This window comes from Toxorhynchites rutilus, chromosome 3 (genome assembly GCF_029784135.1).
Source record: "Toxorhynchites rutilus septentrionalis strain SRP chromosome 3, ASM2978413v1, whole genome shotgun sequence".
Classification (NCBI taxonomy): domain Eukaryota; kingdom Metazoa; phylum Arthropoda; class Insecta; order Diptera; family Culicidae; genus Toxorhynchites; species Toxorhynchites rutilus.
The window spans coordinates 163,307,088-163,325,867 of record NC_073746.1 but is presented as its reverse complement, the minus strand read 5'-3'; the positions used below and the strand labels follow the sequence as shown (position 1 = coordinate 163,325,867).

Sequence of the window (18,780 nt, the reverse complement as noted above, 5' to 3'; positions counted from 1 at the left end):
AAATAAACAATCCTCCACGACAATTCCACCATCTGCGCATCCTTCGTCCTTGATAACATCAAACAATCGATCAAAAGCATTTTCAAAAGCTACAATTTTTTGGATGTTTGCGTTTCCTTTGGTAAGCTGTATCAACAGTAGCAATACATCATTTCTAATAACTTCTCGGCTGTCAACCAGCAAATCCATCAACTTGGAAACGTCCATTGGGCTAACAAGAACGATTTCCTGTATGTCCTTCGTTTTGTTCGCTAACAAACTGGTCAACAACTTAATAGCCGACCAGCGAACCCAAAAATCGTACTCTTCCAGACAATTCAAAATCAAGCTCACATTCTCGTTCGACTTGAGGAACATCTCCGTAAATTGTTCTCCTATGTTGACCGTCACGCTTGGTGTTACGGACAGCTGAGGCTTATCGCGGATCGAGTTACAGATCCATAAGATAAGCAATATTTGAGATTATATTTAGAAAAGACCTCCAAGCGAGGTATAGAAACGTTTAGAAAGGACCAATGTAAGGCAATTAAAAGATGTAAGAGCTCAAGTGTTTTGTTAGGCTAGAAAACGCTTGTAGTTCGAAATTATTGCCGGTCATAAATTCAGAATGGACGAATATTTAAATAGCGTCCGGTAAACAATTTAATGCATGCATCATTTAGGATGCATTTTTATTACCCTTTTCCATCCCTAGCTGCGCTCAGCCAGATACACCAGCAGGGTGTAATAAAATAAAAGGATGTTATTTAGAGCGAAGGATGGAAAGGGGAAATCCAAGAATAAGATAGGCGCACCGACGAGGTGCTATAAACTTAAGGTATTTTCTTAGGGTAGTGCAGCCGTCTCAGACTGCACGTTACCATACGCTAGAAGAAGGGACAAGGAAGGTAGATGATCTAAACGAAACCGATATGTTATCGGTTTTCAAGAGAGAGAGAGGAGATGTTCCTCGTCAATCTTAGTTTAAGGAACCATGTATATATTGTGAAACTTTTGAATAAATTCTTTAGTATTGTAACAGAACTCACGCGAAAGCGTTAAAATTTTTCTTTCAATAGAGAAATTTTTCATGGTGGCTCCAGAGAGGAGCAGTGAAGATTTCCAAAGTGGAAAAAAGTGAAACTCTTCTCGACAGTGGATGCGAGAAGTGATAATTCGCGAATATTCATCGGCAGTGGATGCCAACAGTGTTAATCGCGAATAAAAAGTCTTTTTCAAAGTTAATTCGCGAACTCTTCAAATAGCAGTGGATGCCAAAAGTGAAACTCTTCTCGGCAGTGGATGCGAGAAGTGATAATTCGCGAAAATTTATCGGCAGTGGATGCCAACAGTGTTAATCGCGAATAAAAAGTCTTTTTCAAAGTTAATTCGCGAACTCTTCAAATAGCAGTGGATGCCAAAAGTGAAACTCTTCTCGGCAGTGGATGCGAGAAGTGATAATTCGCGAAAATTTATCGGCAGTGGATGCCAACAGTGTTAATCGCGAATAAAAAGTCTTTTTCAAAGTTAACTCGCGAACTCTTCTCAGCAGTGGATGCGAGAAGTGATAATTCGCGAAAATTTATCGGCAGTGGATGCCAACAGTGTTAATCGCGAATAAAAAGTCTTTTTCAAAGATAATTTGCGAACTCTTCAATCGGCAGTGGATGCCAAAAGTGTTTCTTTCAACCGAAATAAACATTGTGAATTGATTAAGAAACCGGCAGTGGATGCCAAAAGTGTTCCTTTCAAACGGAGACAAATATAAGTGAATTAACCAGCAAAAACCTTAAGCAGCAGTAGACGCAGCAGCACCAGCAGTAGCACCACCAGAGGTGACAACAACATCCGAGCCAGAAGGCCTCCCAGGACAAGGAGAGAATCGCCCAAGCACCAACACGCAAAGACGGAGATAGGACCGGATCAACAAAAAAGGTGTGATTTTTCCATTTTAGTTTAGTCATGTCTTATCAATTCATTAGGAATAAGAATGGCAATTGCCGCTTGTGCAATGAGCCTGATTCTAGGGACGATTTAGTCGCGTGCGATGAATGTGACCGATGGTTCCATTTGACATGCGCAGGCCTAAATAAAAAACCTAAACAAACAGAAAGATGGATATGCCCCAAATGCAAGACCATAGAGAACGAATTGTTAAGACTTCAAAAAACACAACCAACACCAATAGAAGAGATGATGAATATCCATAGAGAATCTATGCGGGCTCTAGTAGAAACTCTTAAAATTAAGAACGAGGGTAGAGAAGAAACCCCTGATTCAAATAGACTGTTACACCGGCAATCTCTCTTAGACCTCCCCTATTTTGATGGGTCATATAAGATATGGCCTAGATTTAAAATAACGTTCGAAGAAACTACCCTTCAAGGAAACTTTTCCGATTTAGAAAATATAAATCGTTTACAGAAATATCTCAAAGGAGACGCGCTGAAATTAGTGAGCGCTCTTTTAATCGATAAAGCTAATGTTCCAAAAATAATGGAAAAACTAAATCTACGGTTCGGAAATCCCGAAACCATTTATTCGAATTTATTGAAGGAAATGCTAAATGCGAGGAATCCACATTTTGGATCACCCCAAACAATGATTGATTTTGTAACATCGCTTGATTGTTTCGTGACAAATATAAAAATACTAAAACACGATGAATATCTCAATGATCCTAGATTGATTCGTGATTTAGTTTTAAAACTTCCAAACGACTTGCATCATCAATGGATCAAGTTTGTAGCTGATACAAAGAAAACAAGAGATATAATTGATCCATTTATACCGACGCTAGAGGACCTTTATAATTGGTTAAAACCTCAAGAAGAGTTGGCCACGATGCTACAGTCGGAGAGGAAAGAAAAACCTCATAAGAGCGGATATTTGAATACACATGCTGTAAAGGAACAAAAATATAGGCCGAAGCGCCTACCAAAGTGTTTCGCATGCCGAAACGAGCATAAGACATCAGAATGTTCAATTTTTAAAAATATGAACGTTCAACAAAGGAGTGATTTTATTTTTAAACACAGGCTATGTTTAGCATGTTGTAATTATACAAACCACATGGTAAAAGATTGCAGGATCGCAAAGCCTTGTGGAATCGATGGATGCAAACTTAGACACCACGCATTACTGCATAGAGCAACTCAGAGAGATGCTAACCTTAATAATACAGAAAGCGTTAATTGTCATGTAAATAAAGAGAACAAAATACTGTATCAAATCCTTCCAGTTACATTGGGCTGCGGAAAAAAGGAAATTAAAACTTTCGCATTTTTAGACCCTGGGTCATCAGTAAGTTTGATTCACGCTGATATTAAAAATAAACTTGGAACACAAGGGCGTAACAACCCCTTAACGCTGGTTTGGACTAATGGCGAAACTCAGCAAGAACTAGATAGTGAAGAAATTTCCCTAAGTATACAAGGATGCAATAATCAACGTTATAACATACATAATTTGAGGACTGTGTCGGAATTATCTCTTCCCTCACAGTCAATGAATATTCATGAATTACGACGAGAATACAATCACTTAGAAGATATAACTCTCGAAGGATATGAAAATGCTATGCCAAAAATACTGTTAGGTTTACCGCATTCGTTTTTGATAAGCGGTAGGGAGACGCGATCAGGTAAATTTAATGAACCAGTCGCACAGAACACTAAACTCGGATGGGTTTTGTTCGGGCAAACTAACGAACATAAAAAATTGAAAGGACACGTGCTGATGAACGACGAAATTGATTCATCAGATTATTTCAATAAAATGATGGAAAATTATTTTAGCCTAGAAGATTTCGGGATAAAAGTACCTGTAAAAACCTTGATGTCTAACGATGAAAAAAGATCGATTGATATCATGAATTCCACTTTGAAATATGAAGAAGGAAGTTATGAAATTGGGCTGCTTTGGAAACAGGAGGATGTACAATTTCCGCATAGCTATCAATCAGCCATGAACAGACTACGTGGTCAAGAATCAAAAATGCGTAAAAATCAATGTCTACGTAAATGGTATGTTGAGAAAATAAAGGAATATGAAACCAAGGGATACGCTAGAAAACTCACTCCCACAGAACAGCAGCAACGTGATCCAAAAATATTTTACTTACCGCACTTTACAGTTGTGAACCTAAATAAACAGCCCATAAAGCCACGGCTTGTTTTTGATGCCGCTGCTAAGGTTAAGGGAGAGTCCCTAAACACGAATTTATTACAAGGCCCGGATGCAACGACGTCGCTATTTGGAGTGTTAATACGATTTAGAGAAGGAAAATTTGCGATAACTGGAGACATCAAAGAAATGTTTCATCAAGTTAAAATAAGAAAGGAAGATCAAAATGCCCAAAGGTTTTTATTTAGGGAAAACTTTGACGAAGATCCCGACGTGTATGTGATGCAAGTGATGACCTTTGGAGCTACCTGCTCGCCCGCATGCGCACAGTTTGTTAAAAACACAAATGCTGAGAAATTCAGAGAAAGTCATCTTCAGGCAGTAGAGGCCATTCAAAACAACCATTACGTGGATGACTACCTAGATAGTTTCGACGATTTAGAAAATGCCTCAAAAATTGTGAACGAAGTTATTACCATTCACAAATATGGGCACTTCAATATCAGAAATTTTATATCCAACAGTAATGAGCTATTGGGACAAATCCCGGAAGAAAATAGAACGGAAGTTAAAGAAGACTTATTAGGAAAATTTGAGGAATCATATGAAAAAGTACTCGGAGTGTATTGGGATACAAAAAAGGATTTTATTCGCTACAAGGTGGATATTCCTGTTACACAGGAGTTTACGAAACGAAAACTGCTTTCACAAAGCATGAGTGTTTACGATCCACTTGGTTTATTATCACATATAACAATTCAATCTCGAATTCTAATGCAGGAGCTCTGGAAAAGTGGAATAACATGGGATGAACAATTAAACCCAGCACTAAAGAAAAAATGGGAGAACTGGCACACAAAACTGGAAGAAGCAAGAGCAATAAGAATACCACGTTCATATGCCAATTCTTCTCACCCAAAAGAACGAGAACTACATGTCTTCGTTGATGCATCTGAGAATGCTTATGCAGCAGCAGTATACTTAAGGAGTGTATATGAGTCACACATTGATGTCAATATCGTGGCTGCCAAGGCAAGAGTCGCACCAACTAAAATGCTTTCCATACCACGACTCGAATTACAAGCCGCTGTATTAGGAAGCAGATTGGCTAAGACAGTAAAAAACGAGCTACGTCTATCAATAGATAGAGTAGTATTTTGGTCAGATTCCAAAACTGTATTAGCATGGATTCGTTCAGAACCACGCAAGTACAAACAGTTTGTTGCCTTACGGATAGGAGAAATATTAGAAACCACATACGTAAACCAGTGGAAATGGGTGAATAGTAGGAATAATCCAGCGGATGAAGCTACGAAATTATCAAATAGTAATTCAATCTGGTTTACAGGCCCACAGTTCTTATATGATAATGAAGAAAACTGGCCAAATGAAGTTCAGAGAAGCGACACTGACGAAGAATTAAGACCACTGCACACTATTCAATCGAAAGAGTTTAGTGGTCTGAAAAGCATTCACATAAATTGGTGTTCGGATTTTGTGAGATTGAAGCGTTCTGTTGCAATTGCATTCAAATATATCGATTGGCTGAAATCAAAATGCAGGAACCAAAGCTTCAATAAAAATATTGACAAGGAGGACCTGGATTATGCTGAGCTCGTTTTAATATATAAGGCTCAATGGGAGTCATATCCCAAAGAAATGGAACTCTTACAAAATAAAATGAAAATTCATAAGGGAAGTGAAATTCGAGCACTTAGCCCGGAAATTTGCACGGATGGAATAATGAGATCAAAGGGACGTATTGAGAACGCTAACTGTTTACCAACTTCAGCCAGAACACCTATCATTCTGTCCTACAAGCATTATGTGAGCACTTTGATATTACGTCATTATCACGAAAAATATCGACATAAAAACCTGGAGACTGCCATAGCGGCAGTGCGACAAAAATTCTGGATAACAAACATCAGAGTTGCTATTAAGACAGTTAGAAGGAAGTGCCAATTTTGTAAAAATATGTCTGCGGAGCCAATTCCTCCAATGATGGCAGCCCTACCACGTTCTAGAACTACACCATATTGTAAGCCATTCACGTATACAGGCACAGATTATTTCGGCCCTTATGGCGTGTCTATTGGAAGACGCACTGAAAAACGTTGGGGATGTTTGTTTACTTGTATGACAACAAGAGCAGTACATCTCGAATTAGCACAAGATATGAGCTCAGACTCTTTTATTATATGTTTCCGAAATTTACAATATCGTAGAGGTAAAGTGCAAGAGTTGTTCAGCGACAATGGAACTAATTTCATTGGAGCAAGAAACGAATTTGAGAAAATTCTTAGAAGGCTATCAGACGACGGAGTCAAATGGCATTTTAATCCTCCCGCTTCACCGCATTTCGGTGGAGTATGGGAAAGAATGGTGAGAGAAGTTAAAAGCCTTTTACCTCAAAAACAAGAAACCATACCAGAGTATGAACTTAGAACCATACTAACCGAAGTTGAATTCCTCATTAACAATCGCCCGTTAACGCATATTCCTTTAGATACAGAAGACGATGAGGTTTTAACTCCTAATCACTTTCTGTTAGGTTGCGCTGGTGAAGCTGTCATTACGATCGACGACGTTTCCAAAGCAGAAGCAACTCGTCAACACTGGAAAAGAGCGCAATCAATTGTTAAGGGATATTGGAATCGGTGGATAAAAGAATACCTCCCAACCCTAACTAAAAGAAATAAATGGTTGGAGAAGACTAAACCTATAAAGGTAGGGGATATCGTGGTTTTTGCCGATGAAGAAAAGAAAGGTAAATGGCATAAGGGCAAGGTGATAAGAACAACAACTAATATGGATGGGCAAGTTAGATCCGCTACCGTGGAAACAATTAAAGGTGAAATTACTAGACCAGCTGTAAAATTAGCAGTATTAGATGTAAGTAAGAACAATGAAATCGAGAGCTCAAAAGATACCACTATTTCCTCACCACCTCTTAACTTTGTTGGAGTAATTAAAAGTGCCCCAGGGAGTAAAGAGGAAATTAAGGGACCGCGAAATCCTCAAGAATGGGGAGTAAGAAAAACGGTTAACATCGAGCATGTAAAAGAGCTGGCGTCAAAATTGAAACCGAAGCCACAAACAAAAAAGAAAGTCATAGGTAAAATAAGACCATATACCGGCACGATACAAAAGGCTATCGTAACCGCAATGGCAATTCTAGTACTGGTAAATTTGACAAATGCCGTCAACATCCAGCCTATTGAGGAAGGGGGTTTAATGTTTGATCATGTTGGGTCATGTATAGTAAAGCGAGGAATTTGGAGGACAAATATTGTATCCAACTTAATTCCTAACGACGATATTTCTATGCTAGACTCTATTCATTCGAACTTAGAAAGAACCTTGAAGTTCATGGGGAATGTAACTCAAGACAGCGCTTTGACAGAACTTGTAATGTCGATAGAACGACAATGTAACAATGCAAAACAAGAAATAAATTTTTTATCACGATCAAAAAGGAGTCGTGGAATACTTGGGTTTTTGAAAGACCTGTTATTTGGGAGTAATGACGTGGAAGACGAAGTACAGTCTTTGCGTATTCACGAAGAGCAAAAACTTCATGATATCTCACAAACCATGAGACTATTGAATCAAAGAAGCAAAAATATGGGAGATGAATTAAGCGTAAGAATTCGTAGACTAAATGAAGGAATGTTATCTTTGAAGGGAAAGTATTCCGAAGAAAGAACTAATATATTCGCAAGAAAATGTTTTGAGACCACAACGTTAGCTTTGCAATTGATTGATGGCATAACTCGAAAATACAGGATAATTAAGACTCACCCTTTAGCCGAAAATGAAATGCAAAAGGCAATTCAAAATATAAAGAAGCAATTACCAGAAGGATACTCAATCCTTAGAGACCCACTTGCAGTTAAATACAACATTAAAATTGAAAATGGAACAGTAAATATAATAATGGAAAATGTAATTATTAATAAGGAAAACTTCGAAGTATTCAATGTAATCCCTATTCCTGAAAATGGAAGTGTTATAAAAATAGATCACCATGTAATAGCAATTAATAATAAACATGAATTTTTTTACCCAGATGGAAATTTAATAAAGCTTAATGAAAGTCATTATGTGGTAAATCAGCCAGAATTAACCAGAGTTCCAGATTGCATAGCTGGAGCATTACTTCATGAAACGATAAAACAAAAATGCTCAACAAAGATGATGGAAGAACCATACACCATGTTAACAAAATTGAATAAGATCAACTCTATATTGTACACAACGAGCGACCCTAGCAAGATAATAATCCATTGTAATAATGTAGCCATGTCACCGCCTTATAAGAACGCGATCATAGAACTGTTCCCAGATTGTAAGATCCTAACAGAAAAAACTATTCGTTATGCCCAAATATCTGGACATAACGGGGAAGCTAGAATATTTTTTAAACCTATTCAGAAACTACCATATGTACTAGAAAAACCAAACATAAATGAAAATTTGAATACAACTATCTCGAGTAGAAATCCATATGAAAAGGTAGATATAAAGGATACAGTAATACCTGAAGACGATTTTATAAAAAAGAAACACGTATATACATTTGGAGGTACCATAACTGTTATTTCAATGATTATAATAGTAGGAATTTACGTATACATAAAATTAAAGAGAAGAAGTAATAGACAAAATAATAGAAGAAATGATGATCCGCCTTCGTTATTAGACATGATACGGCTAAATAGAGTTCAGGAAGAATCAAGAAATATTCCTATTATTTTAAACCGTGATAGTTGTCTATAATTGAGTAAATCTATGTAGTAGATTTACGGAGTCCGGAATGTTACGGACAGCTGAGGCTTATCGCGGATCGAGTTACAGATCCATAAGATAAGCAATATTTGAGATTATATTTAGAAAAGACCTCCAAGCGAGGTATAGAAACGTTTAGAAAGGACCAATGTAAGGCAATTAAAAGATGTAAGAGCTCAAGTGTTTTGTTAGGCTAGAAAACGCTTGTAGTTCGAAATTATTGCCGGTCATAAATTCAGAATGGACGAATATTTAAATAGCGTCCGGTAAACAATTTAATGCATGCATCATTTAGGATGCATTTTTATTACCCTTTTCCATCCCTAGCTGCGCTCAGCCAGATACACCAGCAGGGTGTAATAAAATAAAAGGATGTTATTTAGAGCGAAGGATGGAAAGGGGAAATCCAAGAATAAGATAGGCGCACCGACGAGGTGCTATAAACTTAAGGTATTTTCTTAGGGTAGTGCAGCCGTCTCAGACTGCACGTTACCATACGCTAGAAGAAGGGACAAGGAAGGTAGATGATCTAAACGAAACCGATATGTTATCGGTTTTCAAGAGAGAGAGAGGAGATGTTCCTCGTCAATCTTAGTTTAAGGAACCATGTATATATTGTGAAACTTTTGAATAAATTCTTTAGTATTGTAACAGAACTCACGCGAAAGCGTTAAAATTTTTCTTTCAATAGAGAAATTTTTCACTTGGGTTGTCCGGGTTGTCTTCTTCGAACTGTTCCTGAGAAGTGATATGACAGAGGGTGTCCAAGCAGTACCCAATTATCTCCGGATCGGCTCTATCCATTTCCATGACTTGGAGAAGAGCGTGCATACCTTGGGCTCCCACTTCCACGCGATATTTTTTTCGAAAGAGCCCTGAGCGCTCTGCAAGCATCGCGGCGATCCTCGAGTAGTGTCGAAGCACTCACTTGTTCTACCTGTTCCAGAGGGGCATAATAATTTAAAAGGTTTAGAATGAGTTTCTGACCCAAATTTCGTTGTTTCATACAGTTTTGGCACCACTTTGCAGCGCCCCAGGTTCCTGAGAACCCAGCACTGACTGCAAACCACTTTTTATAAAGTTCATCAGCGAATATTTACTACTGTCAGGAGGAAATTAAATATTTTTTCATAGAAACAGACAGTTTTCGCTGCCAATTGTTGATGTGATAAGAAACTTACACGTCAATAATTTCGGCACTGTTTTGACACTTGCAAAAGTGATGTGGTTTCAAGAAGGTGTATTGGTATTTTGGGATTGGTATTCTGTACGGTTCGTTCCTTCGGTTGTTGGTAGGGATGTCAGATTTCATTTTCGTTACAGACCATTTTGTAGTCACATACTTTTTCAAATTCTAGGAAAATACATAAAATATTTCGTTACCGCAGTTTGCAAACAAAGCAATAGATTACTATGTTAAATATGCGATATGGTAACAGAACGACCGAAAAGAAAATCCATGATTATCCAATAAATTAATTATTTATAGCTTTTGCTTGATCGTAACAAGAAACAATTGTTAAACTCCGATCCTATATTGTTGAAAAATAACATTTCATTTTTAGTATCTAAAAACTAATTAAGAATCAGTAACTATTAATTTTATGTTTCATCAACCTCAAAATCACACCAAAGTCATTTTTCACATAATGTAAGATACAATAACGAGATAAAAAAAACAGTGCAAAGCAGGCTAGTGCCATTTTCCAAGTTTTGATTCAATCGAAGCAAGCATTGTGTTGATGCAAACATTTTCTCCACTGAGGATTATAATTATCAAGAGAGAAGCAGTTATAATCCCATCACCACACAAAATGAAGCGAGGTACCGTTACATCGAGGATTCCAGTCAGCTTGAGGGTTCCAACGCGTTCTTGGGCCAACCGCGAACCAGGAAGTTATGAAAGACGTAGTGGAAAACCACAGAATGAAGATATCAAGGTAGGAAAAAATATTTCTGAGTGTGTACAGTGTTAACAAAACTTTTATTTACAGCCAATTCGGATCCAGATGCATCAAAACGAAGTGATGATCGAGGATGAAGTTCCTCCGCCACTGGTGCCCAGTGAAACAATTTTTGTCGATGATGATGAAGATTTGTACTACTGGGAACCAGTAGATGCAACGGAGTTGGAATATATGATTGTCCAGAACAGGAATCTTATAGGAGAACTTCGGAGGATGGAAGCGGAAAATATAAAATTGCGGCAGGAAAATCGACGACTGAAAGCTGAGAAAGAGGTAAAGTTTCTAAAGCGATGTTGTTTTAAATTTATAATCCTTATGGTAGGCGAGGTGGCGCAGTCGCTTTTCCCTTAAAGCATATATGGATCGGATGACAGAGTTATTAGTTGTTAAATATTTATTGTTTGATTTTTTGTTGTTGTTGCGAGTTCTATTGTACATATTGGTTTCGTTTTTTGTTGCATTCATTTTTTTATATCTTTCTATATACTGTAGCGGATTTATTTTATTGTTACCAGTTTATTATTTTTTCCATAAGGAACATTTGATCTTTGGATGATTTCATTCTATTTATTTATTGTTATTGTCGTATTACATTTTCTGTAGTTTTGTTTTATTCCACATGCATTTATTTTTTATATCTTTATATATACTGTTGCGGATTTGATTTATTATTACCAGTTCATATTTTATTTATTTATTTTTTCGTTTTTTCGTTTAAAATATTACTAATATTTCTTTCTCTTGTTTCTTTCTGAGTTTCTGAGAGCCTTATTGGCTAGGGTTGCCCTTTTCGGATGACTCAGCTATCAACAAATGACAGACAGGATATGTGACATGAGTATTTATTTCAAAGTTATATGATTTACAAATTTGTAACATTATTATTTATTTCTCACAGATGATGGACCAAGCGAGCGATTTCCTTTCCAATGATAGATGATAGATGATCCAGGCGAATCCTACAGAGCGTGTATTTTTGGACAATGACACTTTTTTGAAATTTTGTTTCTAACTTTTGTTGTTCAATAAATGAATTGTTAATTTGAAATAAACTTCTTTAATATGTAATTTATACTGTTTCATTAAATTTTTTCCCATTTATCCATATCGTTTCTCCATGCTATGCAATAGTTTTATGATTGAACGCTTGTATAATAGAAAGAAAAAAGTTATAGGAGGTTATGTCCAAGATACGACCGCATTGTTGACGTAGAACTACGTTGTTATTTTTTTAAGTCGCTCGTTTATCACCCTTATTCTGATTTTCGAACGAATAGGATTTTTTTGTTATTCTTTATTTGAGAGGTTTTCAGCCTCCTGGGCTGGTTCGCCTCTTTATCGACGGCATTGCCGCAAGGTTTCGTTGGGAACAGATTGCACATAAAATTATCACATAAAAATTGGACGTAAAAATTAAACACATAAAAATCCTTTTGCGAAACATAACTTAACGAAGAACTTGCTGTTTGCTTGTTGGACCAGATGGCAAGGATGTCCTCGACCCATGGCTCCAGGCCAGTGGAGAGGAATCCGTGCCGTTGAAGATGCCGAAGCGTTCTTATTCCCCTTCATCGTGGAGGGGAAGGAACAAGGATCTTCTTGTCTGATCCATTGTTCAGACGCTAGATCTTAAAAAATAGTTCTGCATCTTTTAGGTAGCAGACAAGCGGTGCTACTCTTGCTGGATCGTCCCTTAAGATGTCTCTTACACTCCCGCTGATTCCATGAAGGTTTCGCAGATCATCAAATTTCGGGCAACCACACAAGAAGTATTCGCGGAGTTGTGGATTTGGTAGAGGTCGCAGAGTAGATGGGAGGGTTCTCTATTGAATCCGTGTGAGACCGAGCAGTGACCGGTCCTCAGTCTGGACAGGATTCGTTGTTCTCTCATTCCTTTAACATCGTCAAACCTGATAATAGTGCCCTTGACTTTTCTGAGGAACTGCCTCCTCTCTGCGAACCACCTTTCGGTCCAAAAGGTGCGGAAAGAGTTGGAGATCCACAACTTCACATCGTCAAGCGGCACATCCCGAATGAAGAACGGTCTTGTGTGACCGATTCCGGCAAACCGGTCGGCCGCTTCGATGCCGTTGTGTCCGGGGACCCACATGAGCACAGTGTCGGGCAATATATACTTCCTGATGGCCTGTACCCATGGATGTTTGGACCTGGTCGCACCGATGGCATCAATGGCGCTTGCCGAATCGGAGACGACCAACAACGGCTTGGAAGATGAAGTTGTAGTTGCCTCGATGATGCCGACCACTTCGGCCGAGAAGACCTGGCAGATGTCCGCGAGTTTCTTGCTGGAAATCAGACTATTCTTATTATCGCTCACCCCAAATCCAACTCCCGATGGTCCTTTTGAGCCGTCCGAGTATCTGATCTCGTGGAGACGGTATTTTTCCGCTATGATGGCCTTGAAATATTCTAGCAGACCGATCGAGCACGCCCCGGCTCGAAAGTTGTCCCGAATACCGTTCTCGACGAGAACAGTTGGGAACCTCCAGTCGTTCGCACCAAACCAGGATTGTTTTGCCACCGGGGGGAGGTTGGGATGCGCCAAACGCTGCAGGATCGTGTTGCTAAGGGCGGTTAGGTGGGTCTCCCCTCTACCGCTAGTTTTTGACAAGAAACTGGCAGTCCTGACTACGATCGCCGAGTCTGTGATTAGATCGAAAGGAGGTTCTCCAATTTTAGCGCAGACAGAGGCAGCTGGTGTTGATGGCAGGAGACCGGAGACAGTCAGTAGTGCTTTGTTGTAAATCGGTGCCAGAGATTTTGGGAGCTTGTCTCCAGCCAAACACGTCAGTTCAAGGCCATAGGTGAGGCGGCTGCTGATGATGGCTTTGGCCACCTGTAGCCGGATATTTCTGTTGTTGCTTCGGTGCGGTTTGAAAATGGTTTTCATTAGATTCAACCGGGTGGCACAGCTGTTCTTAACTTCCTCGAAATGGCGGAGGAAGTTACGTTTGTGGTCAACAAACACTCCAAGGATCTTTAGCGTTTTCCGGCGGGGAATGTTGTTTTTGTATAGCTTGACCCTGGAGTTGGGACCCTGATGTCTGTCGCTGCAAATCACCATATGGTCGCTCTTCTGCGCTGAAAGTCTAAATCCTCTCTCGGCCGCCCACCGGCCGATGGCATTGGTAGCTGCCTGTATTCTGATGCGTGGAATCCTATGGGTGTCACTCACTGCCATCAAAAGAGTGTGTAGACAAACACGAAGACTCTCCCAGGCAGGACCTGGAACAGGCTACTCATGGAGACGAGAAAGAGGGTGACGACAAGGACAGAACCTTGAGGTACTCCTGTTTCCTTTTGGAAAGCTCGGGAGCTGATGTTACCAATTTTGACCTCAAAGGTTCGGCGTGTGGCGAAGTTCCTGATGAAGTGCAGTAATTTCCCGTCAACGCCCCAATCTGCCAGAGTTTTCAGCACTAACGGGATCCATGTTCTGTTGTATGCCTTTTCCAGATCCAGTGCTACCATCTCCATGTGCTGACGGTTCCTGTTGGCTTCGGCTATCACGTCTCCGAGGGTCGCGTTGTTGTTGTTGGCCACATACCTGGTCGGAAGGCGAACTGTTGATAGTGCAATTTTCTATTTTCCGTTAGAAAGGTGACCAGGCGTCTATTCGTCATTCTTTCCAGGATCTTGGATGAACAGGAGGTTAAGGAAATTGGACAGTAGCCTTTCACGTTGTTGCTGCTTTGACCGACCTTAGGTATAGGTATTTCTAGGCTGTGTCTCCAACCCTCGGGAAATTCGTGTGTATTCCATGTTTCAGCATCTTGTAGCCGATACCGTCAGGGCCAGTTGACTTTTTGCGGAACATAGGGCGACAGAAAGTTCCTCGATGATGAAGTTCCGATTTAGAGGATTATTAGGATGACTCACAGGGACCACAAAGTTGCTGACCGAAGTGATAGCCGCTCCCTGTCGACGGATGAAATCGGGCTCATATTCGGAGATCGAGGACAATCCCGCGAAATATTCACCGAGCGTGTTCGAAGTATCAACCGGATCGCTGCAGGTTGGAGACACAGCCTAGTAATACCTTGACGAATGGGGTTGTGTGACCTTCTCTTCCCATTTAGTGCGTTTACTTTGCGCCAAAGATCCGCAGAGGACTGGTTTTCGTTGATAGACTCTAGAAAACCAGTCCAACTGTCTAACTTCACCTTCCGGATTAACCGCCGTACTCTGATATGTTGCGCTCGATACCTGTTCATGGCAACTTCCTTCATTGGGTCTCCTGCTGGTAGTCGTTTGGCCGTACGCAGAAGCTTTCTCCGCTTCTTGACCTCCCCTTTGATGTCCTCGGACCATCAATGCAGCGCTTTCTTCCCCGGAGTGGTTTTCGTTCTTGGGATGAAGGCTTCGGCCGCCTCCATAATGATTTTGTTGAAAATGGCAAAGGTGGTTGGGTTGTCTCTATATATCAAGAAGTCGGAAGATGTTTGAAAAGCTGTCCAGTCAGCTCTTTCGAAGATCCATCTTGGTCTGCGAGTTGCGAGCGGCGGCGGGCCGTTGAAGCTGATGGTTATCGGGTGATGGTCACTGCCATGAATGTCGTCGGCTTTGTTCCACCCTAACCTATCCACCAAGTTGAGATTAGCTGCTGAAATATCAAAGGCTGTGTTGCTCGTACCTCTACGGAAAGTGTCAGTGCCGTCATTTAAGACCGAGAGCTCCATCACCTCCAAGAGGTAGGCGATGATATTCCCTCTGACATTTGGTGTTTGAATTCCCCAGTTGCGGTGATGAGCATTGAAGTCCCCCAAGATGATTTTTGGGTCCTCCAAGCTTGCTAACGCCTCAAGCAGCTTCCGTCGTAGTTCCGGGATTATGCCTCATGGCAGGTATATACAAATGATGGTCACCGGAATCGGGGCCTCGATTTGGACGGCTATTATTGGCAGGTCAGTGGATATTTGTTTTTCGCAAATGGAGAATGTTTCTCCGGACACCCAAAGCAACAGAGTGTTGCAAAACGGAGCCCCGCTTAGTGTGCCAGTGGAATTTAACCCCGACAATTTTCTGTATGTTTGTTGGGGAAACTCGATTTATCTCTTGGAGTGCGATGATGGACGGACATAACTCTCGGTCAAGGGTCTCCAGTTCTCCCAAGTTGTTGTACAGTCCATTGATGTTCCATTGCAGAGCGAGGTTGGTGGATGTGTTGGTGGACATACTTTCCTGGTGATGGGCGGTGTGGTGGGGAATCAGATATGTAGTGGTACTGGATGTGATGATTCCCGGTGGAACTCCACCGACGATAACAGGTTGGACAGCCATTCCACTCGGAAGCAGCCGAGGAAAGATGGTGAGGTTCATTTGGGGAGCTTAAACTCCCGGCCATAGCTTGCGTGGGATCTCCTCGGCTACGTCTCCATGCATCATAGATATTGGCATCGGACCTCGCTTCGGCTGGCATAGGCGAGACAGGCCTGGCATGAGCTTCAAGTGGAATGGTTGTGGCGGCCGGCTTAGCCCTGGCGGCGAGACGAGCGGATCTTCGGCGGATTGGGACATCAACTGTGGATGGTGTTGTGTCGGCAGCTGGAAGGATCGCAATGGCAACGATATGTGGTATTGTCGAACGAGACAGCGGTGTTCGGGAACTGGGAGTAGAATTCTAAACCAGCGTTCGTTCACTTGACCCGACGGCGGAAAAAAACGGTTCGGCGTCACTGCAATCCTCTGCGCTACTTTGTGATTTGGCGATGGATACTTCGGTGGTACTGACACAGGGTAAGGGAAGTTGCACAATGTCGGAAGAAGAAACTCCAGTGAAATCGATCGTGGAACGAGATTCCACTGATTCCACTCTTGTGCGTCCCGAGATCTGAAGCAGTTCCCACGCAGTCCTTCGGGGAATAGACGTTACCGCCCTTGTGCGTCCCAATTTGTGGTGCTGGTCCCACGTGGTCCTTCAGGGAACAGGTGTTGCCACCCTTGTGCGTCCCGAGTTCAGGTACAATTCCCACGTAGTTCGTCGGGGAATAGGTGTTGCCACCCTTACCGGAGAGCTGATTGGTGGAGTAGTGGTTGGCGACAGGTGAGGTAAGAGTTGGACGAAACACTATTTGGGCTGACGGTCCTTACCACTAGTCGGCGGTGGGTATTGAGAGTCTGATCGCTGATTGGGTCGAGTGTTATCTGGAGGCAAGGCGGGTTGCTTGCCTACTGTTGACGATCTCTGACGAATGTTCTTCGGTGGTTGTATAAGCGGGGATTCGGGTTTTCTTTTATTCGAGGGTGTTGCATTTGTAGTTCGATCTCCAGGCTGGTAAGCTGGTAAGAAGTACTGGTGTAGACGGAGATTGTGTTTTCATAAGCGTGTCATCTAGTTCGATGGATTCTATGTCGGAGTCGGAGTAGATGACCAAGCTGGAGTTTTGTGGTATTATACTTGTGGATTTGGCCGGTCGGGAGGATGTAGGGGTGTTGAACAAGGAGGAAGGTCTGGAATGGGTGTCTTTTGTTACCCCGGATGTTTCGGCACTTTTTGTTTGGGGCAATAATGACCTGACTCTAGATATCTTCTTCTGTTGCAGAGTGATGATTTTGTCCTTCTGGGTCAATCGTTACTCCATGGCCGCTAGTGTGTTGGCCATCTGATCGATTTTATCCACCAGAGACTTGATCATCTCCGTGTTTTTTAACGCCTCGATGCGTTGTAACTCCATTGAAGCGGCCATGTTCGCGATGGTAAGATCTTTTTCTTCTATTTTTTTCACCAGGTCATTTATTCTTCGATCCAGGACTGCCTCCTTCCGCTGGAATCATATGGGTTACGGAACAATTCCCACAGGTTGGCGTGTTTTGTCTACACTTTGTTTTTGTGTGACCAAATGCCCAGCAATTAAAGCATTGCATGGGCGACGGGTAATACGGCCTCGTTCTTACTCGCAGATAGCCAAAATAGATTAATTCAGGTGTACATGTACCATTAACTGTCAGGATTAACGCAGGAGTGTTTTCTATCGCGTCTGGACCGGTCCGTCGTTTGAGTCTTCTAGTCGCTGTCACTTTTTGGTCTTTGAGGCAGTCCACAATGTCCTCCTCCGACATATTAATTGTTTGTGCGCAACTAACAACACACTTGGTGCTGTTCAAGTGTTTTTGGTAGGTGACCTTGACGTTTGTACCATCAGATAATTGTGTCAGCTGTGACAGAGCATCCGCTTTTTTTATTACGAACTTTAAGGGCATAAGCCCTCGATTTCTTTAACACAGCTCTCAATAGATTTGCGAATGAGAAAAGGGGCGGGGGGAGATTCTTATCTTTACCGTCATCGCCAACACCAGTAATGCGCAGTACAATAAGCTCACCGTGTTCACCAGCCGGATCCATATGTTCTGGTAACGTTGCTCCTGAATAACTGCCTTGAATATTACGGTAGTTCGCACCGCCTTTATGGCCCCACACCGTAGGTGCGGAGCCGGGGACGTCCACCATGGCGGCGGCCCAGCGGCTACTCAATCACTGCCAGACACCACTAAAATGTTTTTTTATCATCACGCACTGCGAGGGAGGCTCGACCCCTACCCGATGACCGGTACGTCTGCCTCGTGATCTTACCGTGCTGCAGCTAGTATTCCTCGACATTACAAATGGTCTTTCAGTTCACGGTTGAGTTCAAGAAAGGCATCGCGCTGCAGGATCATCTTGAGCGAAAGAAGCTGTCGAATAAGAATAAGTAATATGATCGCATTCCAAGATCAACTAACCTATTTATTAATTCGTAAGGTCGACATTTCTCCAGAATATGATTTGACACTTGATAGTGTCAAGTCCGATGAGAAGTTACAAACGCTAGGAAATATCCAACCTTATAGGTATACCTGATCACTATATTTCATTCAAATTGTATCTCATAACATATTTCAATATTCTTCTTACAGTGAA

At 41.3% G+C, this 18,780-nt stretch overlaps 1 protein-coding gene across 1 annotated transcript in view; it reads right to left on the bottom strand.

Moving 5' to 3' along the window:
* The window catches only part of LOC129778605 (general vesicular transport factor p115-like), a 55,790-nt gene that overhangs the window by 23,277 nt on the left and 13,733 nt on the right, over positions 1-18,780 (bottom strand). The gene's annotated exons all lie outside the window — the stretch shown is intronic.